An 11734-nucleotide genomic window follows, 5' to 3' on the forward strand; every position below is an offset into this window, starting at 1 on the left:
TTCTGCACAAATCACCTCTAAACCTCCGACCAATTACAATAAATCTTTGCCTCATCTTTGTTGACCGCACTGCTAATGGAAATAGGTCCGACTTAACACCTCTGTCTAGGCCCCTAATAATGGTATTTCCATGATTATCGTCTCCCCTCAGCCTCCTCTGTTCCAAAGAAAACTAACTCACCATGTCTAATCTTTTCTCATAGCTCAAATTCTCAGGTCCAGGCAACATTCTCGTAAATCTCCTCTGTATCCTCTCCAATGCAATTACATATTTCCTGTAATGTGCTGACACAGTACTCTACCTCGAGCCTAACTAGTGTTGTATAGAGATGAAGCATAACCCTCCTGCTCTTAAATAATGTGCATCGGCTGATAAAAGCAAGTATTCCATATGTCTTATCAACCACATTATCAACCTGGCCTGCAACGTTCGGGGATCTGTGGACCTGAACTCCAAGGTCCATTTGTTCCGCTACACTTCTTCATGTCGTACAATTTATTGTGTATTCCCTTGCCATATTTTCTCTTTAAGTATATGTTAATAATTTGAGACATGTCATGAGCTGAGTGTAGCAAGCTAGGTAAAAAATGTGTATTAGAAATGAATTTTCAGGTGATTGACAAAGAGCCACATGCATCAAATATTTAACAAAATACCGACGAGGATGGGACTGGACCCACGCGTGCAGAAGACAATGGATTCATAGTCCCTCGCGTTATCAAGTCGGCCACCGAGTGCCGCAACACGATCAGCCATCTCGTTTACTGATCTTTGCATCCGAACAGAACTCCCTTGCGAAAACAAGCCTTCACCGCTTGTCCTGTCCGTGCACCCAAATCGACAATGTTCAAAACATCTACAATCAGCTTCTGTAAGCAAAGGGCCTTCCGTTACTTCAGGTGAGGGAATGTCAGAAATGGTCGGTTTTGAGACAGATTCAGAACGGAGAAAGACATGTTTCGCCCGGTGAGTTAAATGACCATGACAGGACTTCTTTACTATTGAAGTAAATCACCTTATTCATTCGGCCTCGCGCCAGTGCCATCACCAGACAAACTGTTGCGGGGAGAATTATGAGCAAAATAAAGGAGGGTTATTGATTATGGAAGGCAGAAAAGGTGGGAGAAGAGGTTGGTTTGAAAGAGTAAATAAGTTCAACTGCTAAAATCGTAATATCTGTTTCATTTAGTAAGGATAAATGTTTCGCTCTGTTCTATCAGCAGGTGTCCGAGTGAACAAAAGATATAAAACGGAATGTGTCGTGAATCAGATTCAAACCGAGGTTGCTGCGGCCACAACACAGCTTACTAATCACTTTTCGTTCACGGCGCCACACACCAGCTGCCACAACTTTCTTCTGACTGCAGCAAAGTTACACACGGCGGTGGTCAGGAAATATGTAGTTTTTGTGATTAAGCAAATTCAACCCCGCCAGAAATTATTGCAGCTTTGATATGCGACCAAGGCACCGCACCATCTCGGGCCTTACTCCAGAATGGGAACTAGTGCAACCCCAGTTTCGTTTAAAATGATTGCAGCTATATCACATGGCAAGAAACTCACCCTTTGTGAACCATTAAGACAGTAATTGCCAGCCCCGCTGTGAAGCCAACCGAGAATCTTTGTTTACTCGATAGTCGGTTTGACTAGTTAAGCCATGGCGTGAAACCACGCCTTTGAACTATCGCCTCCACTCACACATATCTATCAGCTACCTCTCACTTCCATTTGGAGTTTGATTCCCTTTTTTATTTAAGCTTCTGCCTTATCTATTCTCCATGTGTGCCAATGCTGCCTGTATCTCTCGCTGCATTTATCTCGATGACAATCTGTGCATTGATTCTGAATGGATACCTCTGTTTGCCTCTAACATGAAATAAATGAAGGACTCAGACAATTCCTCCTCTGACACTAGGGACCTAAAAAGACAAAATTTATAACAAGATACTGTTTATTGTGATCTAGAAAAAACAATATTCCATCTGGAACGATTAAGATTAAATTCTGTGCGAACGAGATTATGACACACCATTATAGCAACCATTTTAAACAAACAGAGAATGAACCCGGACAGACGGCTCATCCCCTTAAGAGTGGAAACAGAATGAATAAAACACAGATCATTGCGTAAAACGCAGCAGATTGTGCAGATTCTGTGGATGAAAAACTCGGTTTCACGTTCTGTCGGATAACCATTCCGATATTTTAGGAAAAAGTTAAAGATTACAGATTTATTCAACAAAATTAGCGCCTGTAAAAAATACGCAGCGAGAATGGACAAAAGTGAACGTCTTTGATACAGTGGAATGCAGGATCGATTAAATAATGAATGGCATAATGGGGCATTGGCAAAGTGTGTGGGAATCGGATAATAAGGTAACAAACGATGGTCTAGAGGAGGTGTTAGTGGGAACACCAGAACCATTACCAGACAATGCTTATGATACAATACGTTGAATCTAATGTTAAGGCCAGAAGACTATAACATGCCTAAAATATTGGGTGTCAAAGCCTTTTAATCAGACCATGCAACATGGCCAGCCCGGATTGATTTTCTGTCCGGTTTGTATTCGGCAATCAAGAGACTAATTCAAAAGACAGCTTCTCACATCTTTTCAGCTCGAGAGAAAGAGGATGCACTCATATTCAGAGCAGAGGTGGACATTGACGCTAAATGTATGCTTATTCTATTTGAGGTGAGCTCATGCGTCCAGACAGCAAGATATACTGATCAAGTATTGGCCGGAACCAAACACGGGTTTCGGTTATCCAACGAGACACAGAGACGAGTACCTTTGAGATACTTTAACTTTACTCAATGGTGAGTTTCACTTTGCTCTGGGATTTGGACGCTTTGGGAATATCAACGCAAAATCACACGTTTTAATTTGAAATATTTCTGTTTACTCACGTCGACCGGCTGTGAGAAGCGGAATATTGATTTGAAAATGGCGGGGCTGGTCCGGGGTTTGAACCCGGGTCCTCTCACATTTCAAATGTGCTTAACCCAAAGCGAAAATCATACCCCGAGACCAACGAGCCGCCGACAGAAAAGAGGGGATCTCTCAGATTCTGACGGTATTGAGAAAAGATATTAGGCCCATCATGCTTGCGCTGACGCTCAGAGACCTATCTAATTAGTCCCTCTCGCCACAATTCTACAAGTATTATCCCTTTGACGAATATATTATTAATTTGAGACATTACATGACATGAGCAAAGTGCAGCATTGTCAGTGAAAGGGGAATTTGGCAATGAGGTGAAATGTGATTGACAAAACGACCATGGTGGGCAAAGCTGCAACACAATAACGACGAGGAAGGGGTTCGAACCCATGGTGCAAAGCACAATGGATTAGCAGTCGATCAACTTAACGTCTCGGCCACATCGTCACTTTTTCAGAGCACTGTCAATCATTCAATCTCCTATGTTTTGTATCCAAAGAGAAATAAAGTGCAAGAAAGTCCACTTTGCAGCTGCTCTGCCTCTGCAACCAGATCGACAATGATGAAAAGGTGCCATTAGATTCTTAAAGCAAACAGCCTTCCTTTACTTCAGGTGAGTGACTGGAAGAGATGGTTGGTTTTTCGGCAGACTCACAACAAAAAATATAATATTTCATGCAGCGAACAAATTGACCGCAGTAGGACTTGAACCTGTAATCATTCTGATAACGTCGAGGTTGTCATCGAAGTCAGACGCCTCATCCATTAGGGCGCATGGCCTCCACCATCAGCGCAACATTTGGTATTGTGTATATTGGGAGAGTTGAGTCCAGACTCAAATGTACTGACTTCCACGAGACACATGCTGAAGTCAAGGTCACTCAGGGCCTGCACCTTTAATTCACAGCTCTCCAGTGCTGCACATGCCTGAGACCTCCCTTTATATACCTCAGTGGGACAGGTATGGAGTGTCTCCTGCAAGTGCACCCCTGGTGGTAAGGTATGCTTATTGTTTCAGGTCATATCCAGTTACAGTCATGTATAGCATGGTAAGATACAGTTATATACAGTAATGTGAGATACATGACATCAGCCTCCCCCAAGTTCTTATTGCCTTTATAGATTCAGTCTCGGAGGTGGTCTGCGCTCTCGCGTCGAGCGTCTTAGTTGTGGTTCTGTTGTTTGCTTGGTGCCTGTGTTTCGTTCGGTGTGATTGCTGGTATCTCGCCTGGGCTGTCTGTTTCGTTCGGTGTGATTGCTGGTATCTCGCCTGGGCTGTCTGTTTCGTTCGGTGTGATTGCTGGTATCTCGCCTGGGCTGTCTGTTTCGTTCGGTGTGATTGCTGGTATCTCGCCTGGGCTGTCTGTTTCGTTCGGTGTGATTGCTGGTATCTCGCGTGGGCTGTCGGTTTCGTTCGGTGTGATGGCTGGTATCTCGCCTGGGCTGTCTGTTTCGTTCGGTGTGATTGCTGGTATCTCGCCTGGGCTGTCGGTTTCGTTCGGTGTGATTGCTGGTATCTCGCCTGGGCTGTCTGTTTCATTTGGTGTGATTGCTGGTATCTCACCTGGGCTGTCTGTTTCGTTCGGTGTGATTGCTGGTGTCTCGCCTACGCTGTCTGTTGAGACTGCCCTTTCCTCAGATTGCTCCACCTATCAGTCCACCAGGTTTGGTGTGAATTCCACATTGTTGTCTGCCACTGGTTCATCAGTGTAATCAGTGAATCTACTTTTTACTTGGTCTACATGCCTCCGGCAGGTTTGGCCATTGTCCATTTGTTTCACCAGTAGACTGTTTCCCGCTTTTTCTTTTACTGTCCCTGCAAACATTTTGGGACCCCAGCCATAGTTTAGCAAAACACTTTGTCCCCTATCTCATTCCACCTCCCCTTTGAATTTCGGCCATGGTACTCAGTTAGCTTTCGACGCTTAGCGGCAGCAATTTCATGCATGTCTGGGAGGATTAACGAGAGCCTGGTCTTTAAGGTTCGTTTCATCAACGAATGTGGACGAGATCTGTATGCCAGCAGCAGTCACGACAGGCGCCTCTGCAGCAAGGGACCTTGAATTCTGAGCATGCCTTGTTTAATGACCTGCACTGCTCGCTCCGCCTGGCTATTGGAGGCCGGGTTGAAAGGTGCTGTTTTAAAGTGATTTATATCGTGGTCAACTATAAAATCGTGAAATTCTGCGCTGGTGAAACACGGACCATTATCAATGAACAATATGTCAGGAATGCCATACATTGCAAACACGGTTCTAAGGTTCTCCACAGTGGTGGAGGTTGTGCTGGAGTTTAAAATGGTGCACTCGTTCCATTTTGAAAATGCATCAACGACTACGAGGAACATTTTGCCCATGAATGGGCTCGCATAGTCGACATGCACCCACGACCATGGTTTGGTGGGCCAACGCCAGCGTCTTAAGGGGCCTCCCTGGGGGCATTACTGAGTTCGGCACAAAAGGTGCACCGACGGACGCAGAGCTCCAAGTCCGCGTCAATGCCAGGCCACCAGACTTGAGATCTGGCTAAGGCCTTCATAAGGACAATCCCCATGTGCTCGCAATGGAGCTCCCGGAAAAATGCCTCCCTGCCTCATAAGGGCATAATTACTTGGCTGCCCCACAGCAGGCAGTCTGCCTGTAGTGAGAGTTCATGCATGCACCTATTGAAGGGTTTGATCTCCTTGGGGCAGGCATCGCGAGCCTCTGCCCAGTCACCAGTTAAAACGCATCTTTTAACTAGAGATACCGTGGGGTCGCTGCTGGTCCAGCCTCTGATTTGGCGAGCCGTCATGGGTGAACCTGTGGATTCAAAGGCATTGATTGCCATGACCATCTCACAGTCCTGTTCGTCGGAACCTTCTGTGGTCGCCAGGGGTAGCCTGCTAAGTGCGTCGGCGCAGTTGTCTGTGCCTGGTTTGTGACTTATCGTAAGCCACCAGCATGAGTGGCCACTGCTGAATGCGCGCCGAGGCGTTGGCGTTGATTGCCTTGCACTCGGATAGGAGGGACGTGAGGGATTTGTGGTCAGTTTCTAACGCAAACTTGGCCCCAGAAAGGTATTGCTTCATCTTTTTGACACCACACACGTACACGAGTGCCTCCTTCTCAACCATACCGTTCCCACGCTCTGCCCGCGAAAGTTACCTGGTGGCATAAGCAACGGGCTGCAATTTAACTGCATCATTGACGTGCTGTAAAACGCAACTGAACCCATAAGCTGACGCAGCACACATAAGGATTCAATTTTTACCTGGCTCAAAAAATGCTAAAACACTCTTGGAACATAGGAGGTTGCATGCCTTATTGAAGGTGCGTTCTTGGGCGTCCCCCCAAAACCAATCGCACCCCTTTCTGAGTAGCACATGGAGAGGCTCCAGCAGCGTGCTCAAGTTCTGCATAAAGTTCCCAAAGTAATTGAGTAGCCCGAGAAACGCACACACTTCTGAGACTTTCCAGAGACTGGGTGCCAGGTGAATCGCTTTGGTTTTGGATTCGGTTGAGTGGATTCCATCAGCGGCAATCCTTCTGCCAAAAATTCAACCGCAGGCGCGAGAAACAGACACGTGGATTTCTTAACTCTTCAGCCTACCAGATCCAATCGACTGAGTATTTCGTCAAGTTTGCGGAGATGAGATTCGGTGTCCCTGCCCGTGATGAACATGTCATCTTTAAACACAACAGACCCCGGGATGGACTTGAGCAGACTCTACATGTAGCGCTGGCATATAGCAGCCGCCGACCTGATGCGGAATGGGCATCAATTGTACCCAAAAAGGCCTCGATGTGTGTTGATGGTGGTGAGGAGCTTAGACTCTTCGGTCAGTTCTTGCGTCATATATGCAGATGTGCGTCAAGTTTCGAGAAAATTTTACCTCCATCTAACGTGGCAAATAGGTCCTCCGCTCTGGGTAGCAGGTATTATTCCTGTCGGGAGACTCTATTTATCGTGTAATCCCCACAGATTCACATTCATCCATCAGGCTTCATGACGGGGATGATGGTGCTTGCCCAGTCGCTAAATTCTACGGGAGAAATTATGCCTTCCCGCAGAAGCCGGTCCAGTTCGTTTTCTCTCTTTTCCCTCATCACATATAGATCCTCAGTTTGGTGTCGATCTTTGTGAGTTTTGGTCTGTTGCTTTTGTGCGGCTATAGTTGTTCAAATTGTTGAACGCTCATGAGGGATTGACTGGCCCCCGTGTCCAGTTCCATGTTGACGGGTATCGCGTTGAGCAGAACCCTCATCATAAATGGAGGCGTCTTGGTGTAAGAACAGTCGACATTGATCGTGTTAACCCGCTGTACCTCGGCGTCCCGTGCACTGTTGCAACCAGGTTCTGGTCCGCATTCCGACCCTTCTGATTCGTAAACCAGCCGAGCTGCTGTTTTTCTGCACATACGAGCCAGATGCTGTGTGTGGTTGCAGTTTCTGCAAACGGCATGCTGAAATCGACACACCCTGATAGAGTGCCTACCCCCACATCTCCAACACAGACCGTTTCCATTATTTGAGAAGGATGAGCTGCGTCTGGCTGATCTCCCTTGAGCTTTTCTCGATCTGTTGTTTATTGCTCGCATTGAGGTTGATGAGGTGTGATCGGCCGTTTATGTGGCCCTTGATTTTGATTGATTTTGGCGCCACTGTCTGCTGTTGAAGGCCTGCTCTCCGGCCTTTGTCTGTGTGTGGGGGTAGCGGCTTGTTTCACAATGTGAATCCCTTGTTCCGATGCCTTGTTGGTTGTCATACCCGAAGTACAGATCAGCCTCGTTTCTTCTTCGCCTGCCAAGAACGTCTGTGCGACCAGTGCTGCTGCCTTTCGAGGCAAGTTCTTAGTCTCTATAAGCTTTCGGAATATGCCTACGTGGCCTATTCCTTCAATAAAAAAGTCTCTCAATACTTCTCTCCTTAGTTCATCGGTGAAATATCATGAACTAGCCAGCCTCCGAAGTTCCGCAACGAAGTTGGGTATGCTTTCTTCCACACAGCGTCGGTAGTTGTAGAACCTGTGTCTGGCCATGTGTAGGCTGATTGCTGGCTTCAGGTGGTCTCTCACCAGTGCGCTCAACTCCTCAAACGACTTGCTTGCTGTTTTCTTGTTGCCAGCAGGTCTTTCATAAAAGCATATGTTTTCGTTCCACAGCTGGTCAGGAGATGGGCTCTTGTCTTGTCTGCCTTATCGTCGTTCAGCCAGTCTTTCGTCACAAAGCTTTGCTGGAGCCTTTCTATAAAGTCATCCCAATTGTCTCCAGCATTGTATTTCTCATCTGAGCTATTGGTAGCCATTCTGTCGATTCTGTGATCCCATTCTCTTCACCAGTGTAAAGTCCTGAGTCTAATGTACTGACTTCCACAAGACACATGCTGAACTCAAGGTCACTCAGGACCTGCACCTTTAATTCACAGCTCTCCACTGCTGCACTTGCCTGAGACCTCCCTTTATGTACCTCAGTGGGACAGGTATGGAGTGTATCCTGCAAGTGCACCCATGGTGGTAAGGTATGCTTATTGTTACAGGTTATATCCAGTTAAAGTCATGTATAGCATGGTAAGATACAGTTATATACAGTAATGTGAGATACATCACAGGAAGCAAACTCGGGGCAAATGCTATATCAAGGAGTGGGATTGGAAAAGATGAGCATATTTCGAGTAAATGAACAAATGCACTGCGATCTGGGTGCGCAGCGAAGCAGCCAGCCCCAATGTAACTTGGAAAACAACAGTTTAACAATTCGGTCATTGCAGCCGAAATCACACTCTAGCTTACACAAATCATACTCCTTCTCAAAATATGCAGGATGATCCGGGATTACGAGATAATCAGTTTTAAAGGGACAGTTATGAACCGGAACTGACAACCATCCCGTTTAAACAGACGCAAATGATCCGGGAATGCAAGCACATCCATTTTACACAGATGCAGAATGACCCTTGACTGACATCAGTTCCCTTTTAAAAGAATAAAGTGAGATTTATATCATTCCTGAAAGCAATTGCGCGGTGCGTGAGTGAGCATGGGCGTCAGGCCCACGCGGGGCTGGGATGGTGATTGAAACCACATGTGATAGACAGGCAGGAGGGAGGGAGGGACGTAAAAGCAATAAAAGCCAATTTAGAAATATATATATATTTAACATTTTAAGAAAAGAAATACGCTTAAATGTTATTTAAAAATAAATGAATTTGATGTGTTTTAAATAAATAAATAATTAATTCATTATCTGGATGTTTTTTGATTGAACGAAGGCTGTGTGACTGGAAGAATTCAATTTGAAATGACGGGGTGCAGTCAGTAAATACCAAAACACTGTAAGCCCATGGCGGAAGACAAGCCGGACGGAAGATGTGGGCTACAAAGGCGGTCTTTTAAATTCACATGTGTCATTCTACTGCATCTGACAGCAGCTGCTTGTGCTGTGAAAGAGGTCAAATGTAATAGAGCCCAGTGCAGGCAGAACAGAAAAAGCATATTTATCGTGAAAGTTATGAAGTTGGGATTGTATATATTTCTACATATATATATATATACATGTAAACACAACACCAGTCAGTTAGGCATGTCTTGTTTTGTCTTGAATTGATTTGATTTGAATTTCAAAATACATGTGGAGGATGTCATCATGTCACACAGCTCACACGCAAGCCCTGGCTAAAATCGCTATATTTCTAACTTGTCTATTTTCCCTTCTTTCAGATGTAGAATAGCAAAATCCCACAGCAGATTCTTCTACTGTCAGAGAGTCCACGAAGGAGTGTTCAATCAAATCAGTATGGCTTCAAGTTGCATGTAATGTATTTGTCTCACATGACATGAAATGCACAGTAAGATCGCACAGCACGCTTGCAAACACTCTGGCTTACACAAACAAACAAACAAACAAATTAAAATTCTAGCATCGTTCAAAGGCAGTTTTTCAAATTTGAAATTTGAAATCCGGGACAGTCAACACATCCCTTTTTAATAGGCACAGAATGATCCGGGACTGACAGCACACCCTTTTAAACAGACAGAGAATGATACCGGAAAGGCAGCCCATCCTCTTAAAAGGGACATGGAAACACAATGAATAAAAACAGATGATTGTATAAAATTCAGCAGGTCGTGCAGATTCTGTAGATGAAGAACCCGGTTTGACGTTCTGTCGGATAATCATACCGATATTTTAGGAAAAAGTTAAAGATTACAATTTTTTTCAACAAAAATAGCGCCTGGCAAATGTACGTAGCGAGAAAGGTCAAAAGGAAACGTCTGTGATACACTGGAACGCAGGAGTGATTAAGTAATTGATGGCAGAATGGGAAACGGCAAAGTGGGTGGTATTCGGGCAATAACGTAACAAAGGATGGCCCAGTGTTAGTGCGAATAGCAGAACCATTCCCAGACAATGGGAACGATGCTTATGATCCGATACGTTGAACATAATGTTGAGTCCAGAAGACTATAACATGATTAAAGATATGCCTTCAACGCCTTGTAATCAGACCAGCCAGCTGGGCCACCCGTTATTCATTTCCTGTCCGTTTTGAATTCTGCAGCCAAGAGACTAATTCAAAAGCCAGCTTCTCACATCTTTTCAGCTCCAGAGAAACAGAACACATTCATATTCAGGTCAGAGTTGGAGATTGACGCTGAATGTATGCTTATCCCAGTTCAGATGAGGTTATGCGTTGAGACAGGAATATATACTCATCAAGTATTGGCCGGATCCAAAAACGGGTTTCGGTTATCAAACGAGACACAGAGCCGAGTACCTCTCAGATACTTTAACTTTACTCCGTTGGGTGAGTTTCACTTTGCTATGGAATTTGGAAGCTGTGGGATCATCTGCGCAAAATCACATGTTTTAATGTGAAATATTTTTACTTTCTCTTATGTCGACCGGCTGGGAGAAGCAGAATTCTGAGTAAAAACTGGCGGGGCTCGTACGGGATTTCTCATCTTTTAAATGTAATCATCGTTAAGCGAGAATCGCACCCATAGACCATCGAACCACCAACAGTGAAGAACGTAGCTCTCAGCTTCTGATGGTAATGAGAAAATTTACTCGGCGCATCGTGCGTGTGCTGTCCCTCCAGACCTAGCTGATTAGTCCTCCTCTCCATAGTCCTACAAATGTTATACCTTTGACGAATATATTATTAATTTGAGGCATGACTGTCGCAAAGTGCAGCATTCTTGTTAGCAAAAGGGAAATATGGCGATGAGGTTAAATGTGATTGACAAACGACCAGGGGGATCAAAACTGTAACACAATAACGACGAGGATGGGATTTGAACCCATGTGTGCAGAGCACAATAGATTATCAGTCCATCGCCTTAACCACTCGGCCACCTCGTGTCTTATTTAGCGACAAGTCACCCAATCAACCTGCTGCTTTTTGTATCCAAAGAGAAATAATGTGCAAGAAGGTCCACTTCACAACTTGTTCTGACCATGCAAATAGATCGACAATGATGAAAATGTGCCATTAGATTCTTAAAGCAAACAGCTTTCCTTCACTTCAGGTGAGTGACTGTAAGAGATGGTTGGTTTTTCGGCAGCATCACAAAAAAGAATATAAATTTTCAAGTGGCGAACTAAGTGACCACAGCAGGACTCGAACTTGTAAGTTTTTGATAACGTCACGCTGGTAATCAAAGTCAGACACCTTATCCGTTAGGCCACGCGACCTCTGCATCAGCGCACAGTTTGTTGTTGCTTATATTGGGAGCAGATTCGGGGCAACTGCGATATGAAGGAGTGGATTTTGGAAAAGATGAGGATATTTCGAGTAAAGTAACAAAT

General features: G+C 45.0%; 1 non-coding gene across 1 annotated transcript; it reads right to left on the reverse strand.

The window, feature by feature from the left end:
* Window positions 1-11205: 11205 nt before the first annotated feature.
* Window positions 11206-11289, reverse strand: trnai-gau (transfer RNA isoleucine (anticodon GAU)). Its single transcript has one exon. It is a non-coding gene; the product is annotated as a tRNA-Ile (tRNA).
* Between the last annotated feature and the right edge of the window lie 445 nt (window positions 11290-11734).

The sequence above is a fragment of the Pristiophorus japonicus genome, unplaced genomic scaffold (genome assembly GCF_044704955.1).
Source record: "Pristiophorus japonicus isolate sPriJap1 unplaced genomic scaffold, sPriJap1.hap1 HAP1_SCAFFOLD_1073, whole genome shotgun sequence".
NCBI classification, from domain to species: Eukaryota; Metazoa; Chordata; class Chondrichthyes; family Pristiophoridae; genus Pristiophorus; species Pristiophorus japonicus.